This window comes from Mesocricetus auratus, unplaced genomic scaffold, assembly GCF_017639785.1.
Source record: "Mesocricetus auratus isolate SY011 unplaced genomic scaffold, BCM_Maur_2.0 Super-Scaffold_100010, whole genome shotgun sequence".
Taxonomy (NCBI): Eukaryota; Metazoa; Chordata; class Mammalia; order Rodentia; family Cricetidae; genus Mesocricetus; species Mesocricetus auratus.
The window spans coordinates 4,320,380-4,345,000 of record NW_024429194.1 but is presented as its reverse complement, the minus strand read 5'-3'; the positions used below and the strand labels follow the sequence as shown (position 1 = coordinate 4,345,000).

Here is a 24,621-nt window from a genome sequence, read left to right as displayed (position 1 = left end):
ACGTGGAAATTGTCCCTGCTACCTGGTATTGACCCCCCCAGCCCTCCCCGTCCCATGCCAAGAGTAAAGGATTGCTCTCTGTGTGTGGTTTTCGAGTTTGTCAGGTCTAGACTTCCTCCTCTGTCTCCACATCTGGCCTCAGCATCCTGCTCTGTTCACATCACAGTTGATGACTCTTGGGATAAAGTGCCAGCCTGCATGTAGCTGCCCTCGTGTGCATGGATGCATGCATGCATTTTGGATTGGCCCAGCCCCTGAGCAGGCTGTGTGGCAGAGCTTTCATTCCTGACCAGGAAGCCCCCAAATTTGGGGAAGTGCCAGAGGGCCGTTTGTTACTCAGTTTCCCGTATGTGGTATCCTGGATACGTCATGGCTGTGGAATTCTCTGTGTCCTGGGAGGGTTTCTTGTCTGGAAATTATATATCATTTCTTATTTATGGCTGCCATTTTTCAGAGTATTTCAGACTTCAACAAAATGGGACTTTCTTGCATGACGGCACTTTTGAAATCTTAATCATTATTGTGATTTCTATTTGAACAAATAAGAAGACACAGACAATAGCCATGACTTCAGGTCTGTGTGGATGACAGTTCAAAGATTCTGGCCTTGGCTATAGCTCTTTTTTTTTTTTGATTTGGCCATGTATTATACATTGTCTTGGCTCCCACTCCTGTTCAGCAAATGAGATTAAGGCTTTAATCAAGATCAATTTGATTGTCTATAGGACGATAACTGAATGAAGCAGGCATAAAAAAGAAAACCCAGGGAGCCTTCTGGATGTCCTGTTGATGTTTGTTACCCATAAAAGGAAGAATGTGTTTGCTGCAAGGTTCTTTAGGTAGAAATTCAGTAAGTAAGATACTCCCTTCAGTGCTGTGGAGACATAGAGGGTGTTGGAGGCTAGGGTAAAATGGGATGATTAAAAAAAAGATAGTCACTGATATGAAAAAAAGAAAATAGAAATCTGCATTCTAGGAAAAAGCGAAATCTCTGTCCTTAAGCTATTGGTTGCCTTTTTAGGATGTGCTAACATAAACCGTGGATTTATGCTGACCGGATACCTTCTGTTGTTTATGGTCTGCTGTTTATAACTTCTCACTGGTAGGCTCCGCTGAATGCCGAATAATTTGCTGGATGTATGTTTACTTCCTCTTAGTTTTATTTATTATATTTTATTTTTTCTGGAACCAAGGTGTCTCTTTGTAGCTCAGGCTGGCCTTGAACTAAATACAGCCCAGCTTGGGTTTGTGCTTGCAATTCTCCTGCCTTGGTTTTTCAGGTATTGGTATTTATTTATAGGTCTGCACCCTCATGCCAGGATCTCCTTATTTCATTTATTTAATTATGTTATATGTGTACCTGTGTGCATGTGTGTATGGGGGGGGTTACATGCACACATCTGCGCTCATGGGTGTAGAGGCCAGAGGTCCTTACTGGGGGTTTTCTTCAGCTGTTCTCTGCCTTATGTATAGAGACAGGGTCTGTCACTGAACCTGTAGTGTCCTCATTTAGCTAGACTGACTGCTAGCAAGCCTCTGGGATCCTTTTCAGGGGAAGGATCACAGGCAGACACCCCGGTACCGGGCATTTAAGTGATGTCATGATAAAGCACAAGGGGAACCTTGGCGGATTCCATGGCAGGCAGGCAAGAGTGACAGAGGCGGGGGACAAACACGCCAGGCAGACAGAGCTTAAGTGAGAAGTTTTATTAGAAAGGGAAGGGAGGGGGAAGGAAAGAGAAAAGAGGTAAAGAGACACAGAGAGAGGACAGAAGAGAAGAGGGGGACAGGAAAAGTCCTGTCTGCCCCAGGGGAACCACGAGAAAGAGAGCCTAAGTGGGCGGGGGTCTTTCTTTTAAAGGGGTCCTTTGTACCTGGGCTGACCAGGGTACTGCCTGAGTGCATTCTGCCAGGTGACAGGGGCAGGCCAGCATAATTCCTGAATCCTTATGCGTGGGGGCTGGGCATGGCACTCAAGTTCCTGTGTTTGCAAGAGGCAAGAACTTTACAAACGCAAGCATCCTCCAGATTTTTTTTCTGATTTACTATAATGTTCTTATCCATAACACTGTATCTATTAAAAACAAAACACAACAAAAAAATCACCACCGCCAACAACAAACCCCCAAAACAACGAAGACTCGAACCCTTACTAGTTTATTTTCTTCTTGATCCCTGCCCTTTGAAGTTGGCTGTATTAAATCCCAGAGCTGCAAGTTGCAATCTGAACCTAGTTCCTCCACTCTTTAAACACATATGCATTGCAGTGGCGTTCAGACAGTGCTTTGGGGGTGATTATGGAGCACAATATCCTTTCTGTCTTGTGGGCTTTTACTTATGTGGACCGTCCTTTCTGGGACTCTTCCTTTAGGAGCTTCTGTATTCCCTAAAATAGGGCTGTAACCTCTAGGCAAACATCCCTACCTTGACCGTTGACACACTGTTTCACTGTGAGACACAGAGCTCACAGTGGAAAATTTCCCAGAGGAAAATTTTCCGGCTAAGCAAGGGTTTGTTACTATGTGTTTCCAAGTCTTAACAATTGCCGGGCACATTAGACACCTCGTGAATAAACTTGGAATGACTTTGTGTCAGTTTAGTGATAGCTCTGCGGGAAAGCAAGTCTAAGAGTCATGTTGACTGAAAACATAAGAGCTGACTGTTAGCCCTACATTTTTTATTTTTATTATTACTATAGTCAGATTTCAAAGAGAAAACCAAGGTTGTTTTTGTTTTTTTGGTTTTTTTTTTTTTTTGCTTTATGGCAGAGACCAATCTTTAATTCAGTGTCATTATACCCTGTTGACCTGGCCCTTGGAGCCATAGAGCTGAATTATTAGGGATGCTAACACCATACCCCCAAACTATAAATGCTTCAGTCAGTTTCTGTGGACAGGTAGAACAAACTGTTTTCTTCCCCTTTCTCACCCACAGCAGTGGATTTGTTGGGTTTACTCCCAGAAGTTTTGTGAGTGTTTTCAGGACCTCTTTATGCAACGTTTTAGCTTTGAAGGGGTTGGGGCTAATAGACTATGAATTTGAGGTCTCATACTCTCTTCTAGAAGTTGTCCTGTTTGTGTGAAGGGCGATGCCCACTCTGTTTTTATCATGACACACCATCAGGAATAGTTAGGGTATTTTGCTCTCTAAGGTGATTGTCACTGTCAGTTTTTCCTGAACTGGATTACATCCGTGTCCAATACTGAGCCTGTAGCTATGAGTGAGTGTTGGAAGAACCAAGAAATTATTTGTAGTTAGAGACTACTCACCAACATGCTGCACAAAGTGAGAGTTAAGTGTAAGTTGCATTTGTATCTAGATGTTTTCTTTCATATATCTAGAACTTTCAACCGAGTAGCTTTATCACATACCATCCATGCATGGAGCTGCTTCTGCTGTCCCTCATTAGCAGAAACCATGGTGGAACAAAGATTGCTGACTCACTCCCAGGCTCATACAGCCTAGGACCAGGTGCCACCAACGGTGGGCTGAGCCCTTCTGTGTCAATTAACAATCAAAGCAACGGTTAGGATAACAGCCCCCCCCCCGACACGCTACCGGCCAGTGTGATACATGTTATTCTAAAAATGAGGTTTCCTTCAGATAAGTCCAGGCTGGTTCACACTGACAATGAACGGGAACAGTGTTGTCTTAGTCGTGGCTTCTTGAAGCCCTCTGGTTTTGTGTGGTGGCAATAGGGGTGTTGTTTGGTGCGGCTGAGACAGGGTCTTGCTACATATCCCTGGCTGGCCTGTTTCTCACTTTGTATTCCAAGCCGGACATAAGTCAGAATGCCGGTGGAGCCCCAGAAAACCAGCTACTTAAGTGGAAAGACTGTCTTAATATACCAAAACTCATATTTCCTTGTAAAAATAGTCTACATGATAGTAGATGTAACTGTTGGTGAGTCATTAGGCAGTGAGTGGTCAGGCAGTCACTGAGTAGTCAGGCAGTCAGTGGTCAGTCTGTAGAAATCGCAAGCATGGCATTTTCGCACTGAGAGCTGGGTCACAAATGAAGACAAGAAATTTAGCCCTAGTAACGCTTTTGTGCACCAGCATTTGCAAATTTCTTCATGTGTTCTTTGGCCTAGGTGTCTAAAGAGGTCACTTGAATCCAGAAATTTAAAGAAACAGCGTAGGTTATTTGTAGAGAGATGATTTTATCCATTAACTCTTTCCCTGTCTCTGTTTCTGTCTTTCTGTCTGTCTTCCTGTCTGTCTTCCTGCCTGCCTGCCTGCCTGCCTGCCTGCCTGTCTGCCTGTCTGTCTTCCTGTCTGTCTCTGTCTCCCCCAGCTGCCACTGCCTCTCTGTGATCCACATTACTTGATGTGCAGATGCCAGACATCTTTCTTCCATGCACTTTTCTCTGGAGCTGACAAAGTGCCAGCCTTTAGGGAAGTTGTAAGAGACACTCCTCACGTCGCCTTGTTCCTGGGACTTGCACCTCTCCATTTTGGTCAGGCGCACAGTGGTGGTGGCTTGGGGTGCATAGACCACCTCTGCTTTTTTCACTTGGAACGCTGTAACATCTGTTTGGTTTTCAAAACGGGGGTTGGGGGGTGGTGGTGGTGGGGAATCTCACAATGAAGCTCAGTCCAGCCTTGAACTCACCCTCCTGCATCAGTCCCCCTAAGTGCTGGGATTACTGACACCATGTCCAGCTTCACTTGAAACGTTTACCTTACATGGAAAGTTATCCCTGAATGTTTCCTGATGTGGGGTTTCAACTCTATCAGACTTTGACAAAAAAATACTTGTGAAATCTTCCTTAGGATCCAGGAGTTTAATTAGCAGGAAAATGACATTCCTTCTTCTGGTAAATTCTCCAAGCAGTCAATACAAGCACATATGTAATGGAGTAGAGAAATTAACAGGCTGTGAACTTTTGTTTTTGTGTTTTGAGATAAGGTCTCACTATTTGGCTCAGGCTGGACTTGAAGCTGAGAGACTTTTGGCTTCTTCAGCCCATAAAGTGCTAGGATTGTAGGTGAGTGCTGTCGAGCCTGGTGGGATTAACCTGGAGAATAAAAGTCTGTACTAATGTCTCTTTCTAGATTCACACTGACAGGGGCCAATGAAGACGCTGGGTCAGGCGGGTCATATCTGGGAATCGGAATCTTTGACCAGTGACATCATTTCCCGAAGTTGTATACAATACCTGGGAAAATTTCATCCACAAAGTACGTGTTTCTCAGTTGATCCAGAGTTCTGTATTCGTGTGAGAAAGCATGAGACACTAGAATAATGCTGAACTATGTTTTGACTCATGTAAAATGGAATGAAGTTCAAAATTCAAGGAAGCATAAATGAGGTTTTTAACCTATGTGACCATCAAGTGTGATGTTCCATCCCCCTGAAGGCAGGGAGAGTGTATTGCAGTGGATTTCCCCATATCACCAGCCTTGCCCAAGCCACTCCAGAAATGCCATGCTAAATTAAAATAATTTCCCTCTGAGTGAGAGACTTCCCTTTATTCCCAATTGTTGCCCAATGCATTGAAAATTTTTAAAGAAATTCATTCAGTTACTTGCAATTATAAATATGATTATAAGTCATTTGCTTAAGGGCAAATTACTTTTGCTTAGAGTTTAGAAATACCAATTATTCTTCCCTTTCATTACTATTATTTTTTAATTGAGTTTATTTCATATGAATTTTGATAGTTCGAAAGTTATCTTCATTTTTTACAGAGTTCTAACTCTATAATGAAAATGTTTACGTTGAATGTTGTTTCTTTGTCAATAACCTTTTAAAAACTTAGTTGGCCTGGTATTGTTTGTATTTACAATTAATTAAATTTCTGGTTGTATATTTTATGGTCAAGTCTCGGTTTGGGTAGCACCAGAGGATCAACTGTTCATAGATAGATTTATTTGCCTTAAAATGACCAAATGGTATAAGTTGGAGTGAGTGTGCTATCTGATCTGCACTTGGGTTATATGTGTGCCCGGCTGCAAATCCATGCATCTATGTGTGTAAGCAGCTGAATTTATCACTTTATACCAAATTATATTATTTTATTCTATCAGATATTCTTGGTGTTTTTAGAAAGTGAGAAAACTTATTAAAATTGGAAGTATCCTTTTATAACATTCTAGCTGATGTAGGCAGGTTTTTTGCAGGCTCCCTGGCAGATGGTCATGTAGACTGTTCTTGGGATGAAAAAAAATACAGAAAAAAAACACTTGAATAAGTAGATAGGACACAATTGGCATTGCTTTGAGGAGATGAAAATAATCTAAACATGTAAATCTTGGAATTTTGTTCTTAAAGAGAACCCTGGGGCTGGAGAGATGGCTCAGAGGTTAAGACCACTGGCTGCTCTTCCAGGGGTCCTGAGTTCAATTCCCAGCAACCACATGGTGGCTCACAACCTGCAGTGAGATCTGATGCCCTCTTCTGGTGTGCGAGCATTCATGTAGATAGAGCATTCCTATACACAGAATAAATACATTATAAAAAAATTTAAAAAGAAAGAAAACCCTGTTAGTACATCTTATGCCTCTAGACTGACACAGGTATCTGTCATTCGGAGAAGACTGGAGACAGAAAGTCATGTTTCCCAGCCCCGTGTGCCCTGCTACTTGAAGCCATGGTTTAGAGACATGAACCCTTGTTTGAGGGCTATGTTTTAGCTTTCCTGGTCCCAAAGCCTCTTGTCGCTGAGGTTTGGGTTGAGGCAGGGGTATGTCCTGTTTGTTCCTGTAGTGGAGATGCTTCTGGACCTCCTACGGCGTCTTTGTGTATACTTGGGTATATTTTGTGTATACTCTCGGTTTTTCCCAGAGCCACCGTGTCCTGGTGAGGCTGTCTTGGTTGTGTTGGGAGTGCAAACATGCAGCATGGAGCAGGTTTCTAAAGGCCAGAGCTTCCCTGTGTGCTGGGGCCACATTTTCCCAGTGACTCCAACCCTTGAAGAGCGAGGACCTTTGACGTGCTCTATCCTGTCTCTCGAAGAGTGTGCACTGGAGGAGTTACTGGTTGCCTGTGAGCCTGTCTAGCTGCTGTTCAGCTATCACACGCAAGTCCTTTCCTGCTATTTCTCCCTCGTTTGTACTTATAGCTTATGTACGTTTTATAAGCCTTGTTCTTGCCCAGGGCACTTGGGTGAGAGTGGAGTGGGATCAGGTTACACCATATTCTTTCACTTTGGATACACTGTAAGAAACAACAAAGGCTCAGATTTGCAAAGTAAGTATTTTATTGTGCTTTATTATATTGCTATTTTGCCTTTACCTAGATTCATCTCTCCAGCTTCCAAAGAAATATTTTATGGTGTTTGGCAACTATGCAAAATTGAGATTCTGTAATATATGTGAAATAAATAATCATATCTATAAATGATGCTTATGAAGACTGGAAATTGATGTGTTATGTATGGACAGACCATAGCCCCACCCCCTCCAAGCGTGGATGTGATGGTTGTTGAGATTGTTATTGATGTTACCGATGTTGACTTGAGCCTATAAAGGCATTGTCTTTGATAAGATGGCATGACCAAAGCGACTTGTAGAAGAAAGAGTTTATTTGGGTCTTACAGTTTTGGAGGGTGAGTCCATGACCATCGTGTTGGGGAGAATGGCAGCAGTCAGGTGGGCGTGGTACCGGAGCAGTAGTTGGGAGCTCACATCGTGATGCATAAGCACCAGGCAGAGGGGAGAGAGCATGGACAAGAGCGAATGAAAGGGAGTAAGTACTCACTGACAGGGATGGCTTGGGCTTCTGAAACCTCACAGGGGCCATTCTTATTCAAACGCAATGTGTGTAATAGGGCTGGGGTGGGTGATGGTTCCTTGTCTCTTTCTGAACCTGTCTGTAGACTTTAGTTTTCAGAAAGGTTGTGTTGACTTTGGAGTCTACCATTCAGCTTTCAAGACCATGATGCATAGCACCCTAACTGCTAATTGTCCCCCATATACCTTACCAGCACTGAATCAAGTGTATTATGAAAGTGTTGTGTTTTCAGGGTGCTTTACACTGTGAAACATGTTGATATGCTTTTCAGTTATGCCATTCTTAAATATTCTGATTATCAACTGGATTTAAAAAATCATGTTTTGCTAGTGATTAACTACTTAGAGTGTTTGATACAGAAGATATGGGTGTATCTGTATTTTGAACACATTGGTGCATCATAAAATAAATCCACTTGAAGGTCTTAAGGTGAATAAGACACATTGTTAACCCAGAATTTCCGGTTACCCACAAGGGCAGGTGTGTGACGCCTTAAGGTGCAAGCTCGGTGATATTGCCACTTTGCTCTGGGGGACTCAGCCTCTGTGCATCTCCCCCTGTGAATTCATCAGCGGATGAGATGACAGTGAGTTGCATGGAGACGGGTGTGGCTGATTGTCAACATGCAGTCACAAGAGGAAAGACATCGGGCCCCAAGAACAAAGCTCGTTGGGGCAGTTAGGTGGCACTGTTTCCCTTTTCTTTTCAAAGGTTTGACCGAGTGTAATTAAAATATGAGGAGCCCCCCCCCCCAGCACGTGCCTACTAGTCAGATTGAAAACAAGCCTTAGAAAACAGTTGGAGACAGACAGAGCTCCCCCCTCGCCCCCAGGTGAGGGTTTGGTCTTCTGGTCCACTAGCAGAAAGGGGAAAGTGACTGGTCCCTTTATGGTTGCTGAACTCACATTGGAGTTCTCTCTAGAGAGGCTTGGGGCAGGTTTCAAAGGTTACACTCAGATGCTGTCAGTGTGGCAGGTACCCTGGGCCTCGGGTTGGTGCCATGGCCTAGATGTTAAAGACAGGAGTTACCGGTGAGCCTGGGCTACCTGGTTGCACATCATCCAGCCTGCCGCTATGGAGGAGTGCTGTTTGGAAAATTTAAGGTCCTTACCCCATCCCGTTTCTCTTTCCTCCCACACTGTGCTCTCCGTAGAAGTCTGAAACCTAGCTTTAAAAATGTATGTGTGATTTCTTGTTTTGCTTTTTAACATTTAGTGTGTGTGTGTGTGTGTGTGTGAGAGAGAGAGAGAGAGAGACAGAGACAGAGAGAGAGAGAGAGAGAGACAGAGACAGAGAGACAAAGAGAGCAGGCAAGCCTGTGGAGGACAGGAGGTCTTCGGGATTTGACTTTCCTTAACTTTCATCCTGAGGATCCTTGGTGCCGAGTGCCTTTACCCGATGAACCAGTTTTGGTTCAGTTTCCCAGTTTTAAAACCAGGCTAACTAACTTCTGCAAACTGCTTGGGGGTAAGGCTTTAATTCCTACAGGCTGCATGTTGGCCAAGGCTCCAAATCCTGAAGTCTGCATGGGGGGTGGGGTGGCTCACCAGGAGGAGCCTTCAGCACAATGCATTTACCAAGCCTGAGAAGGGGGGATGTCAGTGGCCACACAAAACACAGCCCTCTCTCAAAGGGAATAAGAGTTATTTTATTTGGGGACCATATATGGGTGCCAGTGGCCCAGGAGCACAGATTCATGCTACCCTAAATATCATGCTGTAGTGTGGTAATATTTCCATTGCATTTTTACAGTAATAAGACAGAGGGGATTATAACTACAGAAAGGTTTCCGATATACTGGTGGAAATGTGTTTTGAAATATATATAGGTATGTTATAGCAAAGCAAGGGTACTTAGGATAGTCTTAGCTTTTGGGTTGGTGGAAGCTAAGGATACATTTACATATTCCAGAAGGATTTGCCTTTACAAAGATATTAGGTCACACACAGAGACAGGCGATAAGCAGCCATGTCACAGTAGCTCAAGATACTATGACTTTGGGACTGAATATTCCAACACCCCACAACCAGTCTTGAATGTTTAACACAGAGGGATTGTTTATTTTTTTTCCCTAAGAACTTTAGTTTACATCAGGCAAAGCAAAAAGTCAATTGTAGGAAATTCAGAACAAGCAACCAAGACTTCACATTTCTTTAGAATTTCAGAATGTATCAAGAGTGCTAAATGCGACGGTAGAGTCTGACAGCGTGCCACGGCCTCAGACATTCAGAAGGTCCCTGGTTGCTGGTGTTTCAAGCTGGAAGGTAAGGATAAGAGGCTCCACTTAGCACCCGCTGGCAGGAAGAGAAGCAGGGTAGCCTCACAGACAAGGATGAATTCCACTGCCTCCATTATGGGCCACCTCCATCTTTGTGTCCTAGGTACGACTAATGTGCCATCAGCTCTCCCCGACTGCCATAAATTAACTCATGAGAGGAGGCTTATGGTTTGAAAGTCTTAGTTCATGATCATAGCTTTCCACAGCTAGGGACACAGGGAGGGCCCAACCGGCCCAACCCTCCCAATGGCAGCGGCAGGGAGTGCTTGATGAAGCAAATTAAGTGCATCGCCAGCTGGCCGTGTAAGGGCAGGGATAGGGTTGAGGTACTTGTCAAGGGCATATTCAAATCCACAGGACCATCCACCCATTTGCTAGGGCTCTGCCACCTCCCAGGAGTGGCTTACCAGGAGACTATGCCTTGAACTCATGGCTTGTGGGGGTGTTGGAGAGACCCACTAGCAACCTGATGCTCGAAACAGAGACCCTCAGATTTGGGGGCCCCTCTAGGTACCAGTAAAGCTGTATGCGAGTTTATTGAGAAGTACTGTAATTTATTTCCCACATAGGCACAAAGCTGAAACTAAGGACCATGCCTTAGCCTCTCCTAAGGAGATTATCTTAGTCGTGTATGCAGGAGGGAGACTGCCTCAGGAAAATAAACGAAGTCCGCGTGGAAAGGAAGGAGTAATAAACAGACATAGCATAAGAGGAATTGCTGCGTTGTCTTCTCAGGAGTGAGGTGGTATGATACTGATTAATAAGACGTTTTAGTGATGGATCACTGGAAGCATTTTTTTCTTGATTTATTTCAAGTTCTTTGATAATTTTACATTGCTCCTATCCACTCTTGACTCCTCCTTTCACTTCATATCTCCCCACATGCCCCTCCCCAATCTTTATGTCCTCTTTTTAAATATTTTAATGTACTGTGTCTGATTAGTGCTTTCTGCTGGAATGTGACGTGCTTTATTGGTTTGGTCTTGTGAAGGTGACTGTAACTTCAGTGAGTTCACAAACACAAAAAATGCCATGGCATATCCAGAAGACAGCATCCCCCAGCATCCTCCTTAGCACCCCCAGCATCCCCAGCATCCCCCAGCATCTTTCTCAGCATCCTCCCCAGCATCCTCCTCAGCATCCCCAGCATCCCCCAGCATCTTTCTCAGCATCCTCCCCAGCATCCTCCTCAGCATCCCCAGCATCCTCCTCAGCATCCCCCAGCATCCTCCTCAGCATCCTCCTCAGCATCCCCCAGCATCCTCCTCAGCATCCCCCAGCATCCTCCAGCATCCCCCAGCATCCACCAGCATCCTCCTCAGCATCCCCCAGCATCCTCCTCAGCATCCCCCAGCATCCTCCTCAGCATCCTCCTCAGCATCCTCCTCAGCATCCCCCAGCATCCTCCTCAGCATCCTCCTCAGCATCCCCCAGCATCCTCCTCAGCATCCCCCAGCATCCTCCTCAGCATCCTCCTCAGCATCCTTCTCAGCATCCTCCTCAGCATCCCCCAGCATCCTCCTCAGCATCCCCCAGCATCCTCCCCAGCATCCTCCTCAGCATCCCCCAGCATCCTCCTCAGCCTCCTCCTCAGCATCCTCCTCAGCATCCCCCAGCATCCTCCTCAGCATCCTCCTCAGCATCCCCCAGCATCCTCCTCAGCATCCCCCAGCATCCTCCTCAGCATCCTCCTCAGCATCCTCCTCAGCATCCCCCAGCATCCTCCTCAGCATCCTCCTCAGCATCCCCCAGCATCCTCCTCAGCATCCCCCAGCATCCTCCACACACTCTTGCTCTTAAGTTATTTCTATACCTTCTTCTTTGGTGTTCCCCAAGCTGGGAAGACCTCGACAACATCATCTCATTCTGGGACTGAGAGCTCAGCAGTCACTTGTCTCGGCACTTTGACAAGTTATGGATCTCAGCATTAATTGCCACCTGGGGTTGAGAACAGCACCAACTGAAGGCATGAGCTGGTGGCACAGCTGCCCTGAGTTGAAAGGTCAAGTTCTCAGATCCCTCTTAGCATCACAGGCTCCGAACGGCACCCTGTGCGGGGGGGGGGGTACCTTGGAGCCCTTAGTCTCTGGAGCTTCGGTGTTCTTGGGGTTCTGTCTTTTGTTGGCCATTCCCGTGGACAACCCGTGGTCCCTGACACTCCACTGTGGCCTCTGCTGTGAACCCTGGGAGAGATTTTTTTTTTACTTTGGGACTTTTTGGATACAGCAATTTGAAGTAGGGATGTCCAATTGTTCTGACACTTCTATTATTCTCCCGGCTGTTGGAAAGAAACTGGTGGTATGCGGAAAGAGTCAACCGTAGTTTGCACAGCTTCTTGCTCTTGGTGTAGCACAGCCTGCTTGTTGGCCTCTGTTGTTTTCTCAGTAGGACACCATGCTCCTGGTCTGCTTTCACTTCCAGGCTTCCAGTCTCTCTGAGTGTGGAGAGCCGCAGTGCCTTCCAGTCTCGGGACTCGTGAGAACCTTGCCCACTGTCCTCCCCTCTGAGCCGGCCTGTGATGATGCAATAGTATGAAACATCTCTTACATCTTCTAAGAGGCTGGTATCTTTTCTGGACCTCACAGCCAGAGTTACGGTACACCTTGAAGTTCCTTAAGACTCAAGACTCCTGCCCTACTGTGCACTTAACTCATTGGTTAACCCTGCTTTTAAGAGAACAATTTAACAAGCGACCTCACTCACCTCGGATTTCCCATGTAATCAGATTTTACAGCCCAAGCTAATGCACAGCTGCAGTCTTATCTTCCATGCCCCTGACTCGGACAACGCACGTGTGTCTTTTGCTGAAAGCAGCAAATACAGACGCTGAGAGCAACTTCCTAAAATCCACCAGGAAGGTTGAAAAGTGGCCGTGCATGGATACTGGTAGATAAGCAGTGATATTTTTTGTCTGGGTTCACTTGGGTCTTTTGGAGTTGGGGACTTAATCTATTGTAGAACTCTGTTAAAGAGTTCGGTAAACGTATCCTATTCCTTCCCCCTCTGGTTATTTCTATGCTGTTCAATCGACACAGAGCAAAACCCTTTGTTAGGGACAGACAGCAGCACTCACACATACAGACACACACAGTCACACAACAACACACACACAGACAGACACAGGGACAGATTTATGAGAAAACCTTCTCTGGGCACGCACAGATTCATGCAACAGATAGACAGATGACAGGAGTCACAGGGATCATGACGTGGAGAAGTCACATGTGGACGCACTGTTGGTTAAGGGGGAGTGCATTTCTTTCTTCAATGTGACCAGTGAATTACTGGTGATTCGGTGTCAACCACTGATGCATCTATACTCAGGTCTGCGGCTGGCTGGGTCTATTCCTTACCTTTGCTCTCTCTGCTCGTCTAAATTTTGTCTCTGCAATTTGTGTTGCTCTGCTCATGTGCTATCATCATTTTCTTTTTAAATTCAGTTTTTCAGAACTCCCAACATCCATTTCTACACTTAGAAACAGCTTTATCTTTGGTTGAATAAACACATGCTTAGACGTGTGTTTGTTTGGCTTTGACCCCTGACTTGGCTTTGTGTAGCTGTATGAACAAAGGCGACTTCGGGTTTTTTTTTTCAGATGTGAAATCAAGGTGGCAATAGGGTTGCTGTCAATAGTAAATGATATTCTAAGCACAAAACATTCAGCACACGCTTACAACAAAGATAGCTTCTGTCTAAATAACTGTCGGCAATGGCTTGCCAGTTGTTGTAAGTACCTTCATGTATTATGCTATTTCCCTGAATGGGTGATACGTTTTGCCACTGAGGGAATTAATATGCTTATTCCACATAGGAAGCCCCGGACACGTGATGAGACACCCGTTCTATTCGCAGGGAGCACCTTTACCTCTCTGTGCCTCAGGGGTGCTCCCCACACCGTATCGGTGCTCTCTGGGTCTGTTGCTAGTTGCTAGCGCACACACTAAGGCCACAGATTTCTGATCTTTATCCGTAGAGGGAAATTTAGATTGTGCTGGATGGACTGAGAGGCACTGACCAAGTCCAGCTGACCGGGTGGGCGGGGGCAGGTGAGGCCGTCAGTGTTGCAGTGGGAGCTGCTGTGTCACCCTATGGGGACACTGCGGACTCAGCCGCCCCATCTTACAGCCTGAGATCCCCAGCGGTCGGTGAAATGCTGTACAGAGCAGGGGTCCATGCTGACCCGTGTGAGAGACTACCCCACCCTGACCCCCGCATGACTTGTGGTTTGCCACCCAGCTGCACTTTAAAAATTACCTCCAGACTATTCAAAGGATGGTCTGTTCCTAAGAATAAAGAGACCCAGATTGAATCATTTGGATGTAATGATTCTTGCAACTACTTAAATACTCCAAAGACCCTTTAGGATGTGAGCTGGCATCATTCAGATCAGAGTAACACCGGGGTTTGCTTACTTCACTAGCACTGGGCTGTTGTTTTTTAATATAAAATGACGACATGATTGCTCCGAGGTATGGTTCAGTAGAAGGTTTTCATTGAAAACATGGGGGAGAGAACCGCCAGAGACATCTGGAAGAGCGTAGAGGCCAGGAGAAAAAGCGGTAGACTGAACATGTCCACCAGGCTGGGCTTGGCACGAGGGGAAGAGAAAGGGGATCAGAATGAGAGAGGAAGAGAAAGAGATGACCGAGAGAGAGGGACAAGAGGGGAAACTGAGAGGTGAAGATGAGAGAGAGAGAGAGAGGGAGAAAGAGAGAGAGAGAGGGAAAAAGAGAGAGAGAGAGAGAGAGAGAGAGAGAGAGAGAGAGAGAGAGAGAGAGAGAGAGAGAGAGAGAGAGAGAGAGAGAGAGAGAGACTAGGTGAAATAGCAGGGTTATAAGGACAGTGAGAAACTGGGGGAAGAGACGCCCGTGATGCAGAATTTTAGGATCAGCAAGGAAGGGGCAGGGTGAGAGGAGTCAGGATGCCACCGTGGACTCTGAAATGTGTAACAGGTTCTCGTGATACCTAGGGAGCTTGGGGGCCACTTCGATGGGGTAATAGGCACCGCAGATAGCCACTTAGCCCTCTGCCAGTGATAAAGAAACAGGTCCTTTGGTAGAGGGGAAGAGGCTTCACAACTTCCAGAGTACTGCTGGCATTTGTCTAACTGCCAGAATTTGGACCCCGGGGGTGGAGGGGGCGGTGGGAGTCAGTAATTTTCATGCCTTGAGAATATACCAGCGTTAATACTGTAGGTGGCTGGGTTCTCGTCTTGATCTTGTTCACTGTTATTATAGTAGTTTGGGAAAGAAATGCTTTCATAATGCCATGTCATTTTCTGCTTCTTTATTATGCATAATATCCCTAGAGGTTAATTATAAAAGTAACAAAAAGAAAACAATGCATAATACCCATATACTATGGTAACATACTTATTAGCTCCTGTGCAGACGTGATATCCCCACCTTGATTTTTCATTTTAGTTGTGACTTTACTCACCCAAAAGGGAGAGCAAATTTCAGTCTCTTAGATGCCGCTACTACTAGAGTATTTTTGAGGCTATGGTTATGTTATGTTACTACATCAAATACATTGCAGTGTGTTTTTAACTCTGGGAACAGTAAATCGGATATGTAGGCACATATGTCACAAGTGTGTGTGTGAAAACATCATTTTAATAACAATACTCCTTAAAATAAAAAAAGAATATTCTCTGACCCTGGGCTGAGCTATTTTCTTTATATGCTTCCTGATATGGGGTATATATCTTCTCCACCCATCCCCCAGTGTTGGTAACAGTGGGGTGACTGTATTGTTTATCCTCGTCAAAAGAATTTTTAATGCAATAGGTGGAGAGCAGATGGCGAGCAGGAACAAGATATAGTCAGCTTACCTGCTGAGTTCTGTGATGGAAGCTGTGAGTAAGACCATGAATAAGATCATTTGCACTTCTAGGAAAATAAAAGAAAAAATATCTCTTACAGTCAAAGAGACTGGAACTTACGCTGGGCCTCTCAACTGAGTGAATGCTACACCTTGGAGTATAGTATATCCTTTAAGACTGATATCCTGATGTGCATGCTTTCAGCCTCTCTAACTTGCCTTTAAGGGAACAGTGGAACAGCCAACCTTATTTGCCTTGGGTTTCCCATGTAATCAGTGTTACAACCCGAGCTAATGCATAGCTTTAATCTTCACTTATGTATTCTTCCATGCCCCTGAGCCAGAGACCGATGCATGTCTGTGTGATATATTGATAATCTGCCGAAAATAACCAGTCGATGGACCTCAAGCTCTATTATAGAGCTATAGTCCTGAAAACAGTTTGGTATTGGCACAAAAATAGACAGGCAGACCAATGGAATCGAATTGAAAATCCGGGTATTAACCCACACACGTACGAACATCTGATCTTTGACAAAGAAGCTAAAAATATACAATGGAATAAAGAAAGCATCTTCAACAAATGGTGCTGGCATAATTGGAGACTGGCATGTAGAAAAATGCGGATCGATCCATGTTTATCGCCATGCACAAAACTTAAGTCCAAATGGATCAAAGACCTCAACATAAATCCAGCCACACTGAACCTCTTAGAAGAGAAAGTGGGTGGTACCCTTGAAAGAATTGGTACAGGAGACAGCTTCCTGAACATAACACCAGTAGCACAGACAGTGAGATCAACAATTAATAAATGGGACCTACTGAAACTGAGAAGCTTCTGTAAGGCAAAGGACACAGTCAGCAAGACAAAAGGCAGCCCACAGAATGGGAAAAATATTCACTAATCCCACATCTGACAGAGGGTTGATCTCCAAAATTTACAAAGAACTCAAGAAGCAAGTCTCCAAAACAGCAAAGGACCCAATTAAGAAGTGGGCTGCAGAACTAAATAGAGAGTTTTCAATAGAGGAGTCTAAAATGGCTGAGAGGCACTTGAGAAAGTGCTCAACATCCTTAGCCATCCGGGAAATGCAAATCAAAGCAACTCTGAGATACCATCTCACTCCTGTCAGAATGGCTAAAATCAAAAACACCAATGACAATTTATGCTGGAGAGGATGTGGTGAAAGGGGGACACTCCTCCATTGCTGGTGGGAGTGCCAACTGGTTCAGCCACTTTGGAAAGCAGTATGGAGATTCCTCAGAAAAATGGGAATAAACCTACCACAAGACCCAGCAACTGCACTCTTAGGCATATATCCAAAAGATGCCCATTCATATAACAAAGATGTCTGTTCCACTATGTTCATAGCAGCTTTATTTGTAATAGCCAGAACTTGGAAGCAACCTAGATGTCCCTCACCCGAAGAATGGATAGAGAAAATGTGGTACATCTACACAATGGAGTACTATTCAGCAGAAAAAAATAATGGAATCATGAGATTCGCAGGCAAATGGATGACACTAGAAGAAACCATCCTGAGTGAGGTAACCCAGTCACAAAAAGAGAAACATGGCATGTACTCTCTCATATATGGATTTTAGACATAGATCTGGGGAGTGCCAGACTACAATCCTATTGCCAGAGAGTCTGGGAAACAGAAACTTCATTTACTGGCTGGTTAAGTACTGAGCTGAACTCAAGAAAGCCAGTATCAGAGAGGGAGGACTGATGATCAAAGGGATTAAGACTGGGCTGGTTGAACCCCAGAAACAGCTGACCAGACAAAGGTTAACTCTTGAATCCCAGGCATCAGCCTGGGAATCCAGCATGGGACTGATCAAGACCCCCTGAATCTGGGTGTCAGTGAGGAGGCCTAGGTAATCTATTGAGCCTTGGACAGCAGATCAGTACCCATCCCAAGTATTCACACGGTCTCTGGACTCCCATAGAACAATGTGAGGTGCACTCTCACCCTGAACTCTTGGGGAAGGGTCTAGGCCCTGCCCTATATGAAATGACAGACTATGGACACCCCCATGGAGGGCCTCACCCTCCCTGGGGGGAATGAGGGGATAACGGGGGGGGGGGATGGGGGGAGGGCACGGGAGGAGGGGAGGGAAAGGGAGAGGGACCTCGTACTGACTTGTGAAGCAACCTTGTTTCTTATCTAAATTTAAAATGGAAAATAAAAAAAATTAATAAAAAAAATACAACAGCAAAAAAAAAAAAAAAATACCCGCCGTAAGTGCTGCAAGCCGTGTGCAGGTACTGCTTGAGAAAGGGTGTGTTTGTAGCAGTGTTTGCTATTTTGGTCATTTGGGATCATTGATTTAATTCCTTTCAAGACTCATTAAAGGTTCCTATAAAGTGTCTCTCAGTCCTTACCCCCTGTGATAATTCCTGTACGGTTCATATAAATACAGAGTAAAGCCATTTGTGAGGGAGCAACAGAAGAGCTAGAAGTGGAGAGTTTACTCTTGGGCTTGCTTTGCTTCAAAGTAACGCATGAGGAAGCCTGTGATCGCCTTCCCTCATTGGACACAGGTTAATGTGATGTTTCCGAGGCTGCCATCGGTGCGCTAAACTGGCACAGGTGAGAATCTCACAGTGTTTTATGAAGGGAACAAACATTGTTAGTGAAAGACATCCACGGTTACATCAAGCTGTTAAAAATAATTAATTTTATAAGGAATGAGAGCCATGCTCAGTGTATTGAAGAATATGCCTTGTTCTTCTGAGGCAGCATTTGCAAATGTCTTCCCTTTTTAACTCATAGACTCTCACAGATGTGAGCTAAAGAAACTTAAAATGGTGTGTAGAGGGGAGATTTAGGACCAGCATCCCATCCTCTTGGTGGTAGAGTGTTGGGGAAGTCCTGTTATTTGCCTGTGCATTTGTCAATAAAGTACTGTCTGGCCAATAGAAAACCTAGATAGGAGGGACTAGGAGTCGAGGAGGATTCTGGGAAGGGGAAACACAAGAGAGTCAACATGTAACGCCATTGGGGGTAGGAAGCCTGAAACTATTCTCCGGTAAGAGACATACTTAGATTAACAATTATGGGGTAATTACTTAAGGCAGAGCTAGCCAGTAAGAGACAAGCAAGGCCAACAGCTTCATAATTAATATAGCCTCCTGTGTGTTTATTTGGGACTGATGCGGCTCTAGAACCAGGCGGGCGGAACGGCTCCTCACAAAGAAAAAGCTTCTCATAACAGAATGGTGATCAGGAGTGGGATTCAATTTCCACGCAAAACAACGAAAGCTTTAAAGGAATTTTAGAAACAGAAGAACAGAGAGAAACACAGATTTTGGTAGCAGCATTATTCTCAGGTGTGCTCTGTTTTGCTAGCCACAAGCCGAGATTCACGTGGCTCGCTTACTGGAGTCTTCCTGACTCGGCATAAAAAGAAAAAAAAAACCCAAAAACCAAAAACCACCAAGGTTGTTTTAAGAGACTCTGCTAACGATTGAAAGGTGTGTACGTACAGCTGGAAGTGGCAGCTTTTGCTGGATGTCAGCATGGACTGAGGCGGTAAGCTGGAATCACGCTTACGCCCGCCATCTTGAAATGGCAGTTTAAAACAGCTGCGGATTTACAGATAAGACACGTGGCCAGAAAAACATAAAGATTTACAGTAAAGTCAGACTTGAATAAAGAAAAACTTCTAAAGGTTTACAGTGTGTTTAAAAATATACGTGAGATTAAGAGAGAAAATAAAACAGCAAAGTGGTATATAAATACAAAGGCCGGAGTTGTGGTGGCGCACGCCGGTAGGATTTACTCCAGAGGCAGAGGCAGGCAGATTCCCAAAGAGAAACCCTGTCTCAGAGAAAAATAAATGAAAGCGAAAGAAATAAAGTAATAATAGATAAATAAGCCACATAAAGATGAAAAATACGCAGAGAGTCTGGATACTGTACGCTATTGTGTTTTTCAGTTTTTTGCTTGCTCAGGAAGGAACTGCTGCTAAAGTACACTTGATTATAAATGCTGCTGAATTAATCCAACTTCTATCTTTTAAAAATGCCTTGACTTCAAAATTTAAGTGTAAGGATATGTTACTTGGAAAAGGAGTTTTTATTTATGTTTCTACAGAAAATGAAAAGCTAAGGATTCCTTCCAGGCTTTTGTGGTTTGACGAACCAAGACCCCCGGAAGCAGTGGACCAGGTGTTCCAACAATTGAAACAGCGAAGATGATGCAGTCTTACAGACCCCGAAAATATGGACTTATACAGGTTTCTGAGTTTTGTCATGATCCCCATGGTATAAACAGCGCCCCCTTCCAGCAGGAAGCAGTTTGGAATGAGTGACGTCCCAATTCCCATCTTGTTTATAAATCTTTGTTTTCATTTAAATGGGATTGTTTATAATTGGCTAATGATCACAGCCAATATTTTTTTAATGGTAAAAAAGGGAATTATGGTATGGGTATTGTTTTTCATTTATTGAGACAAAATCAAGGTCAATTTTGTGATGCTTATATTTCTCCTCTTGATTAAGTATTGTGCTTATACTGATCTTTTACAACGTAATGCATAATTGAATACAGACTATAGATAGTTACTTATAATAGAATTTCTAGTTACATAAGTTAGGTTTCTAGATATACAGAAATATATTTGAGATGGACAGTCTTCAAACCTCTCAAAGACCTTCAGAACATGGCATTTAAAATGGTTTAGGGTTTGTCTTGACAATGAGAAATGTCTGCTCCTGGCAGCACCAATTACGTCTGAGAGGAAGATGGGCATCGAAGAAACTCGTTATAAAGTTTGCTTTCAACATGGCAAGATTAGCCATTTGGGCAAGAAACTGCTCTTGCCTAGATTGTTTGACTGTTGTTGTATCATCTGGACATGCAGGACCCACAGGAAAGTGACTACTGAACTCAGTCTTACAGGGTTCCTGCTTGATGAAGAGTCTACGAGACTTTCTGCAGGACAAAGAAAAATGACTGACAGACTGCCAACGCAGATGGACAGTTTGAAATTTCCTGCTTTGCTGAGAAGTGTTCCAGACACATTGTGGCCTATGGGCTGAAGATGGATGCCCCAACATTACATAGGAACTTCGGGTCACTGTCTAGGCAGTAAGATACCTCTGTCAATCCTAGTGTTTATATATTATCCTTCTGTGGTCTTTGATGGAGTTGAAGACAGATAGTTATAATTATAGTTTTCCTTAGTTATGATAAAAGATAAGCTACATATAGGACTTTGGACTCACAAGGATGGAATGGATGATATTTTCTTTAAATCTTGCTAAAATATTGTAACTATGTTCTTACTTGATAACTGTTCTGTCATATACAATTTGACTATGTTAAAATTAAGACCTTTCTTTTGTTTAAACAGAAAAGAGGAGATGTTGGGGAAGTCCTGTTATTTGCCTGTGCATTTGTCAATAAAGTACTGTCTGGCCAATAGAAAACCTAGATAGGAGGGACTAGGAGTCGAGGAGGATTCTGGGAAGGGGAAACACAAGAGAGTCAACATGTAACGCCATTGGGGGTAGGAAGCCTGGAACTATTCTCCGGTAAGAGACATACTTAGATTAACAATTATGGGGTAATTACTTAAGGCAGAGCTAGCCAGTAAGAGACAAGCAAGGCCAACAGCTTCATAATTAATATAGCCTCCTGTGTGTTTATTTGGGACTGATGCGGCTCTAGAACCAGGCGGGCGGAACGGCTCCTCACAAAGAAAAAGCTTCTCTTAACAGTAGAGTGAATTATTTTTCTTTGAGAGTTCTGGTTCCTTCCCCCAATGAATTTAGAAAATTAAAGCACTAAATAAATTGAAGTAAAATGGCTTCAAGTCCAATAAATGAACAGTTTAAAATCCACTGAGTTGATATTTAATACATGGTTTCTTTTTTCCACACAATAAGTGTTGTGTGGAGCACCCTTTTCTTGGAAATTGGACTTGATTGATGAAAAGCAGGAAGTCCAATTAGCATATAGGTTCCATTGCTGGGTGGGACATAGGTTCTGGGGGCATTTTTCTGGGCTGTGGGAATTTACAGTGACTGAAGAAAACATGTACAAAGTGAAGTTGGGGAGGACAGGAATATAGGACTATGCAGGTCCTAGTAATGCTTGCTTATTTATTTATTTATTTATTTATTTACTTATTTATTTCCAGACAGGGTTTCTCTATGTAGCTCTGGCTGTCCTGGAACTCAGTCTGTAGACCAGGCTGTCTACAAACTCACAGAGATTCGCTTGCCTCTGCCTCCCAAGTGCTGGGGTTAAAGGCGTGTACCTCCACTGCCTGGCTTAGTAATGCTTTTTTCTTAATGTATTGACAAGCTGCGTATGACTGGAGCAGAAAAATAGCAAAATCACAGCCAAGACCCAGACTTTGAAAGCAGATGTCTTTGAACTCTCAAGTTCATTGCCTATACATAGACCCCCCCCCATTGTTCCCTGAGCCTGTTACATCTGCCTATTACTTGGTGAAGGTCACTGTTCGTGTCTATTCTGCCTCCAAGTCCTGCTTGGTTCTGCCAGGTTCTCCTTCGCGCTCTGTGCTGCTTCGGTTTTATTGTTGCAGCTAAGCTATCATGCTCTCATTATGTAGATCAATACTTTTTGACTACCTCCTATGAGTCAGCTTTTATTCCAGGTGCTTGGGGGACAGAGCCTATTTGCAGTGCATTAACAATGACAGATAAATAAAGCCGTTGTGATGAGATGTGCCAAATACCACTGTGAGGGAATTTCTGCCTATGGAAATATTCATTGATCTTCCTCGAAAGGGAAGCAGTCCCAGGATGCCTCCAAGAATGTAATACTCGAGACCTGACCAGCCAGGATTGAGGGTTGGAAGTGGTAGTAGGGAGTGAGCAGAGAGTAAGCAGGGAATTTTGAGCCCCATTTGGCTATAGTTAGAGGGTATTGGTGTGGTGGTTGGAATAAGAGTACCCTCAACCCCCACAGGCTTGTATGTATGAATGCTTGGTCATTAGGAGTGGCACTGCTTGACAGGGATTAGGAGGTATGGAGGAAGTGTGCGTTGGGGGTGGGCTTTGGTCTTCACATGCTCAAGCCAAATCCAATGTCTCTCTCTCCCTGCTGCCTATGGATCCCGCATGTAGAACGTTGCTACTTCTGCAGCACCGTGTCTGCCTGCATGCTGACAGCTTCCCTGCCATGATAACAATGGACTAAACCTCTGAACTCTAAGCCAGCCCCAGTTAAATGCTTCCTCCTTTGTTAGAGGTGCTGCGGTCACAGTGCCATTCCCTTTGAGGACTGTTTTCCTTCCAACCGTCGCAGTTGTACTTGGGTTTGCTGTTAGGAACTTAGCGGGGTAGATGTTAACCCTTCCCACCAGGAGGAGAGCTTTCACAACGCTGGTGAAAGTAGATCCCCTTGGACTAGTGGATCCCCTAGATGGGCCTTGGACTGTTGCTGCCTGGATCTTGGTTTCAGCCTTGTCTTCCTCTGCGTCTTGGTCTTCAATAATTTGAATAGTCTGCCACACATTCTCACCACCATGATCTGAGTTGTCCCACCATGCCTGATAGTCACCGCGATAACCCGAGGTTGCCTGAAACCACAAGCCAAGTAAACCTGTCATCCTTAGATGGTTACTTACAACTGTCGACCTGACACATCTGAATCTGCCAAGAAGGGGTCTTAATGGGAGACTGTCAAGAACATGGCCTGTAGAGGATTGTCTTACGTTAAGTGAGGTGGAAAGACCCACCTCTACCCCCAAATGTGGACAATATCATTGGGCTGGATCCTAAATTGAATGGAAAAGAGAGAAGAGATTCCCTGTAGCTCCAAATTTAAACAGTATCATTGGGCTGGACCCTGGGCTGTATGGAAAAGAGAGATGTAGCTGAGAATTAAGCATACATTCATTCATTCCACTCTCCACACTTTTTTTTTTTGGTTTTATGAGACAGGGTTTCTCTGTATTGTTTTGGAGGCTGTCGGTCCAGCCTGGCCTCGAACTCACAGAGATCCGCCTGCCTCTGCCTCCCGAGTGCTGGGATTAAAGGTGTGTGCCACCAATGCCCGGCTCCACTCTCCACTCTTAATGGTGTGACTGATGAGATTTGCTGCTTCAAGTCCACTGCTCTTACTTCCCCATAGTGATGGTCGGTAATGGGAAATTGGGAACTAAAATAAAGTCCCCCCCCAGCTGCTTTTCTCAAGGTATTTCTTCACAGCAACAGTAAACAGAACCAGGACACCTTCTCTAAGTGGTTTCCACCAGCTGTTTTGATTACAGTCGCACAAAATTAGCCAACACAATTTGTTCCGTTGGATGTGAGGTCAAGAAGCAACTTGCAAACCAATATAGTCTGGCCTTATCCTCAGCCCTGTTCGGGACACTGATGGGCATAAGCAGGGAGGAACCAAGTCATACCTGGAAGGGACACATCTGTCCACTTTCCCTCCTTGGCAGCTGAAGGACGGCTGCCATCATGAATGGCGTAGTAACAGTCCAGAGAAGAAGTTTAGACTGACCATCGGCTTCAGAGGAAACAAATGATCACCAGCACCCTTCATCCTGGGAATGCCACTGTACCAAAAGCAGAAACTTGGGAAAAGCTAGCCAACAAGTAGAAAAAAACACCAGATGTTATCTTCATATTTGGGTCCAGATCTCATTTTGGGTGTGACAACAAGCTTCTTTGGATTGTGCAAAAAGAATGAGTGTAAACACAGACTGGAAGGACATGGCTTTTATGAGAAAAAAAGACCTCCAGGAGACAGGGAAAGGAACGCAAGACCAGATGGAGCTCAGGGGATGG

The 24,621-nt window shown here is 44.5% G+C and overlaps 1 protein-coding gene across 1 annotated transcript in view; it reads left to right on the top strand.

Moving 5' to 3' along the window:
• L3mbtl4 (L3MBTL histone methyl-lysine binding protein 4) overlaps positions 1–24,621 on the top strand; it is a 398,535-nt gene that overhangs the window by 11,549 nt on the left and 362,365 nt on the right. The window contains exon 2 of the mRNA XM_040752887.1: positions 5,058–5,183. The gene's annotated coding sequence lies outside the window, so the exon portion shown is untranslated. The remainder of the gene's footprint in view (positions 1–5,057; positions 5,184–24,621) is intronic.